The following is a 6,616-nucleotide window of genomic DNA, read 5'->3' as shown; positions in this document are numbered from 1 at the left end:
TGCATTCATAGAGTGTTGGATTAAGTGTTGGGTTGTGTAATTGGGTGTGTGTAAATTTAGAACGTGTTGTGTGTGTTGAGGTGCCTAATTGCCCTTCCATGCTCTGAGGCTGGAGAATGTGAGAATGTCATTGGTATATGGTTAAGGTGCCCAATTTACCTTTTGTACTTAACGCCGATAAATGTGGGGAGGAGGGGATACGGTTGAATGAATGTGTTGGGTGTCCGATTGCCCCTCCGTGCTCGGTGGCCAGTAAATGTAAAGGTATTTTTTAAAAAATGTAATGGGTGTTCAATTGCCCATCTATGCTTGATGGCCGATAACTGTGGAGGTGTTTTTGAAAAATGTAAAAGGTGCCCAATTACCCTTCCGTGCTTGGTAGCCAATAAATGTGGAGGTATTACAAGATGTGTTTTGGGATTTCACAAAAACGGAAAAAGAAATGTTTGCAAGAAGAAGTAAGGTCCAAGTGTGGAGTCCATCGTGAGTTTAAAGTTTACATTGAATATTGAATGTCAAATAAAGTTACTAGACTTGTACATTATGAGGTGTTGCATGAATGTAACCAATATGAACATTTATATATACATATTAGGCGTCATTGCTCACTCCCGTTTTATAGGCTGGATATTCCCAAATTGTAGGTGATCAAGGTGTGACTCATTCGTTGAGAAGTATTTGGAGTTTTAGATGGAGCCCTAAAGCTAACGTTTCATGTTTTAGCTACAAGCTTAACTGCCGACATAGAATTTTATTTTATTTTATTTTTGATCAAGGCCCCTAACCTTGAAATGTGTAAGTCTCTGTGACAATTTGATATATATATATATATATTTTTTATATAGCTTGTACTGTAATTTGTTATAATGCATGAGATGACTGATTTGCAAGAAATAGATGAGTTTTTGATTTATAATTTGTTATCTTTATTTATCCGGAATTTATTAAAGTTATGAAATTAAATGATAATAATAAATTGGTAACTAATAAAATGACGTTAATTTTCAGGGTGTGACATTATAAATAAAAGTATATAATTTTTTGGGAATTGTAAATTCACACTTGTAACACAAAAATTGCAAATCTAAAAGTTCACACTTTTGAACACTATTACATTTTTAGCCCATTCAATTACAAATGTGAATATCTAACATTTTTATCTAAAAATTAAATTTCTAATAAAAGTGTGAACATGTACAATATATTTTTTTTTATTTTGAAAATATAAAAATCATTCGATTAAAATTTTTGAATTTTTTTTATAATTTTTTTATTTTTTATTTTTAAAATCATCTCTGTCCACACACATATATAATGAGGTGAATCGAAATAAGTCTGAATAAAATAGTGTGAATATTTAGTAAATGTGAAAGTTATAAATATTCACACTTTTCATAAATAAATACTGAATGCAAAAAAATATAAATATTCATGCTAATTTTTACATTTTCATTTTACATAATATTTCTTTTTAGAAAGTGTGAATAGTTTTAAAAGCATGAACATTCACACAAACTTTTGTACTTTTCAAAAATGCATAATATTTTATTAATTGAAAGTATGAATATTGACACTTATTTTATATATCTATATATGCGGAGAGGATGAGTCCTATGACAAAATATTTATCAAAAGTGTAAAATTTTGGAAGTGAAAATTTTTACACACTTTTAAATACAAAAAAGAAATGATTTATTTTTCTTATATTTTATATATTCAGTTGAGATCTTATTTGATAGATTTATCGAGTAGTAAAAGAGAGATTTATTTATAAATCTCATTTAGAAGACTTATAGCCCAATAAGTCTATAAAGTATTCTTGTGTTCCACTTAGTCTCATACATTTGAACTTATATTCCAGTAATTCTTTTTTTTCTCATATTAGAATTATTATGTAGATTAATATTTTACCTTTATAAACTTTTATTATTATAATATATATATATATATATTATATACCATATATCTAGGAGAGAGAAAATTATTATGAGATATATTTCATTTATGATATATATAAAATACTATATATAAATATAGAATATTATTATTCTAGGAAAATTGGTCGAAGATCCCTGCCCAATTTTAGTAAGAGGAGAGGTCCACAATAATATTTTTTGATGCCTAAGGTCCCTTAATGTTATTTTAGGTTGTAATGGAGATTTTCATACAATATGATGATGCAGATCAATCGTGCCTTTTACACTTCTCTCTTTCTCTCTCTCTCTGTACTGTGTGTCGCTACTTAGCTTCAACAATGGCAGATGAAGAAGAAGAATAGCAAACTCTAATCCACGAATCCATTTCCCTAACATCGTCTCCTGGACCGCCCTCATCTCTGCCCTCTTGAACTCCTTCCTCTCTCTTCGCTACTTCGTCTCCATGCTCCACCATCCCACCCTTTCTAACCACCACACTCTTGCCACCCTCTACAAGTCCTGCTCTTCCCTCATTTCTCTCTCCTTCGGCCTCCAACTCGACACTCTCTCTCTCAAGCTCTCTTTATCTTTCCAACCCTTCATCGCCTTTTCGCTTATTAATTTCTATTCCAAAACCCAACTTCCAAATGATGCTGGTAAAGTGTTCGAGGAAATTCCTCACAAAGACCAAGTTTGTTACGGGTCTATAATTGTTGGGTTAGAGCAAAATTCACGGTTGTTTGAGGCTTTAGCTTGCTTTGCTAACATGAGAAGTCGTGGGATTGAGTCTACTATGTATAGTGTATCGGGAGCACTCCGTGTAGCGATAGAGCTTGTTACTTTGGAGCAATGTAGGATAATTCACGGTCACATGGTTGTTACTGGGCTCGATTTGGGTACTGTTATGGGGACTGCGTTGGTTGATGGGTATAGGAAGTGTGGTTTGGTATAAGACGCCTATGGGGTGTTTGATGAGCTTGTGTCAGAGATGGGTATTATCGGGTGGAATATAATGATGGCGAGTTATGCACAACAAGGGGAGTGGAATTCGGTGATAGAGCTTTTTGGTTCGATTGACGCTAGAGGGCTTGTCCCGGATGAATATAGCTTTCTCGCAATTCTTTCAGCTTTTTACAATGCGGGTTTAATTGGGGAGACTAAACAGTGGTTGAGCAGGATGAAATTTAATCATGGGTTAGAGCCATTGCTCGAGTATTATACATGTTTAGTGGGAGCAATGGGTCGAGCAGGGTAATATGAGGAAGCTGAAAAGATTACAATGACAATGCCATTTGCTCTAGATGCAGCAGTCTGGTGTGCATTGTTATTAGGTTGTGTGTAACATGGTAATATGGAAAATTTTCCACGATTACCCTTGATTTTTCTCTGAATTTGGCCATTATGTGAATTTTCTCTAAATTTGGCCACTATGTGTATTTTCTCTAGATTTGGCCATTGTGTGAATTTTCTCTAGATTTGGCCACAGTGTGTATTTTCTCTGGATTTGGCCATTGTGTGAATTTTTTTTTGAATTTTGGCCAGTGTGTGAATTTTCTCTAGATTTGGCAACTGTTGAATTTTCTTTAAATTTTGGCCACTATGTGAATTTTCTATGGATTTTGGCCACCGTGTGAATTTTCTCTAGATTTGGCCATTGTGTGATTTATTTATTCATAATTTTGGCCAGTGTGTGAATTTTCTCTAGATTTGGCCACTGTTGAATTTTCTTTGGATTTTGGCCACTGTGTGAATTTTCTATGAATTTGGCCACTGTGTGAATTTTCTATGGATTTTGGCCACTGTGTGAATTTTCTATGGATTTTGGCCACAGTGTGAATTTTCTCTGGTTGTTCACCGTGTGCATTTTCTTTGGATTTTAGCCACTGTGTGTATTTTTGTTACTCTACGACTTTTAGTGATGATTGGTTATGAAGATTTTATTGTTCCATATTTTGTAGATCAATTACATTAAATGTCTATTGTTTGGATTTTTTGGTTGATAATTATTATTTTTTTTTGGACAAATGCAAATCACAATGAAGCTAGATGCTCTGGTCCTTGAACTTTTCATTATTGTTTCTTCAAACAAGAGAAATTCTTACGAAAACCAGAAAAATTCTCTGGAAATGTAGAGAAATTCTCCTTTCATTGAGTCTCTCTCTCTCTTTCTCTCTCTATCTCTCTCTCTCTCTCTATATATATATGTATATTGGTTGTTGTCGTTGCTTATTTGGGAGATTGATTTGTGTATTGCACATCGTGATTGGGAAGGCAGAGAAATTTTTTGGATTGAACCCAGACAAATTCTTGCAAAAATTAGAGAAATTCTCTGGAAAATCCAGAAAAATTTTTAGGCTTGAATCCAGAGAAATTCTCTGGCCCTCCCAGAATTTCTCTCTAGGAACAAATTCTTTAGGAAGTCCAGAGAAATTCCTAGAATTCCATGCCCATGGATTTTGTCTCTCACTTTCCCTCTCTTTTTTTTGGTAAAGTGAAGAGAAAGAGCATTTTTTTCTTTTGATGTTAAAGTATTTTTGTTTTTGTGATCTTGAAAGTGAATTTTTCTGGACTTTTATTTGAGTCCAGAGAAAATTAAAAGCTTGTTATTACAATCCAGAGAAAATTATAATTGTTACAAATTGTTCTGGACTTTTATGTTGTGCTTTTTATGTGTTTTTATATTGAACAAGTTATTTTTCGCCTATTTTTCTTAGCAACCAAACAAACTTTATGATTTATGGTTCACTTGAAATCCAAAGAAAATTCATAGAAATTCTTTAGACTAGAATTCAAAGAATTTCTCTAGCCTTCCTAGAATTTTTCTGGAGATAAATTCTCTGGGAAGTCTACTGAATATTTTGGGTATATGTATATTGGTTGGTTGGTTGTTGTTGCTTATTTGGGTAATCGATTTGTGTATTGTACATTAAGATTGGGAAGGAAGAGAAATTTTTTGATTTGAGTCTAGAGAAATTCTTGTGAAAACCAGAGAAATTCTTTGGAAATCCAGAGAAAATCTCTACACTAGAATCCAGAGTGAAATTCTCTGGGAAGTCCAGAGAAATTCTTTGGACCAAATATTCTCTTGATCGATGTTGAGAGGCCTTGGACATTATGAAAATATTGGATTTTCCTTATGCTATAAAATCTTAATACCAGGGACCTTAAAACAAAATCTCCTTATTATTGTTGGTATGTTTTTTTGCCTCAATGTGAGGGATTCACTTGATCAAAGATTTTCCTTCACCATTATATTACAGTAAGGTCCTACCATGGAAGAACAGTTGGAAGAAAATGTTATTTATACATATAAACCAGTGATAGAGATAATGATGAACTCACAATAAAGATGATAGTAAACCAGCGATGAACAATCTTTTTTTGATATTGTTATACATAAATCGTAATTTTTTTGTCGGTTTGTATGGAAATCGATATTGTGTAGTTTATTTACTGGTATTTTTGATGCCCTCAAATTAACTAGATTAAAACATTTCTCATAATTGATTAATCTAAAAGCTTTCCAAGCCAAACAATAACATTAATCTCAAAAGTCCTCTTTTCCCTTGAACTACATATCAAATATTATAATTTTCATATTCTTGTTTTAGTAATAATAACATTTACATAGTTCAAGAAATTAGAGAATAAAAATAATAATTCCTTAATGGCGTACAAACATCAAGGCAAGTCCTTGTTACAACAAAATGGACACGTGGTCCCAAACTCATACGCTTGAAGCATCTACATAACACATCCATGAGCCTTCGTGCCCTAACAAAACAAAGAAGTCCATCTCTTTCTCATAGGGGTGATTGCACAACATCAATTCCTGAAATTGTTAGATAGGAATGAGTTAGATGCCCAGTAGAAATACTTTTAACAAAGTATCTAATTATTTAAAAATCTATATGGCATTATCACAACTAAAACATTTCCTTGTTTAACACACATTAGGGGTTTAAGTGACAAAACTGAGATATTAAAATTTTCATGAAAATCACATTTCAACACTAGCGGGTAAATACACCATGAAGTCCCTAAAGAGAGTCCCAATACATACATATACATATGTTTATATTAAAAAATCTCCCCACATTTTCTGGCTATTAATACAACAGGGAATGGGCACCAAAATCATCCGTTTTTCCACTTTTACCGACTACAATACGGCATGATCTGTGGACACCCAAAAATATCTTCCCACATTTGTCTGGCGATACGTGCAGAAAGGCCAATTGGGCACGTTGACTCCTTTTGCAAGTACTAACAACATATAACTCTTTTCAAAAACTGACTCCCTACCCGGACTCCCATTCTATTTATCACCCCCTTAAACAACCTTTCCAAGATTTCCACAAATTCTAAGAATTTATACATCCATGAGAACAAAGGTAAATATCACTGTAGACACCCAATTTTTGACCGACCTTAAGAGTCCGACGTCATCAATTGAGCGCTCGATGATCGCACATGTTTGTGCTTGTTTCGAGTTTCCGGAGTTTTCAGCTGAGTGCCTTGCCTCCGGGCCTCTAAACTCTTTGTGTTTGGCTTGGTTCGTGGACCATGCCTTGTTGCCCTTGCCTGGAGGGAGAGGGAGGCCTGTAGGCCACTTTTCGTAGTTATAGACTACTTTTCCCTCTTGTAGGCTAGTTTTCGGTTTCTGGAGCCTTCGGCCGAGCGCCTTGTTTCAGGACCTC

At 33.9% G+C, this 6,616-nt stretch overlaps 1 pseudogene; it reads left to right on the top strand.

The window, feature by feature from the left end:
- The first annotated feature begins 389 nt into the window (after window positions 1-389).
- On the top strand, window positions 390-3,258 carry LOC114303331 (pentatricopeptide repeat-containing protein At1g15510, chloroplastic-like; annotated as a pseudogene).
- Window positions 3,259-6,616: the final 3,358 nt, after the last annotated feature.

Source organism: Camellia sinensis, chromosome 6, assembly GCF_055761805.1.
Source record: "Camellia sinensis isolate YWXY chromosome 6, ASM5576180v1, whole genome shotgun sequence".
Lineage (NCBI taxonomy): Eukaryota > Viridiplantae > Streptophyta > Magnoliopsida > Ericales > Theaceae > Camellia > Camellia sinensis.
This window is presented reverse-complemented; position numbering and strand designations above follow the sequence as displayed.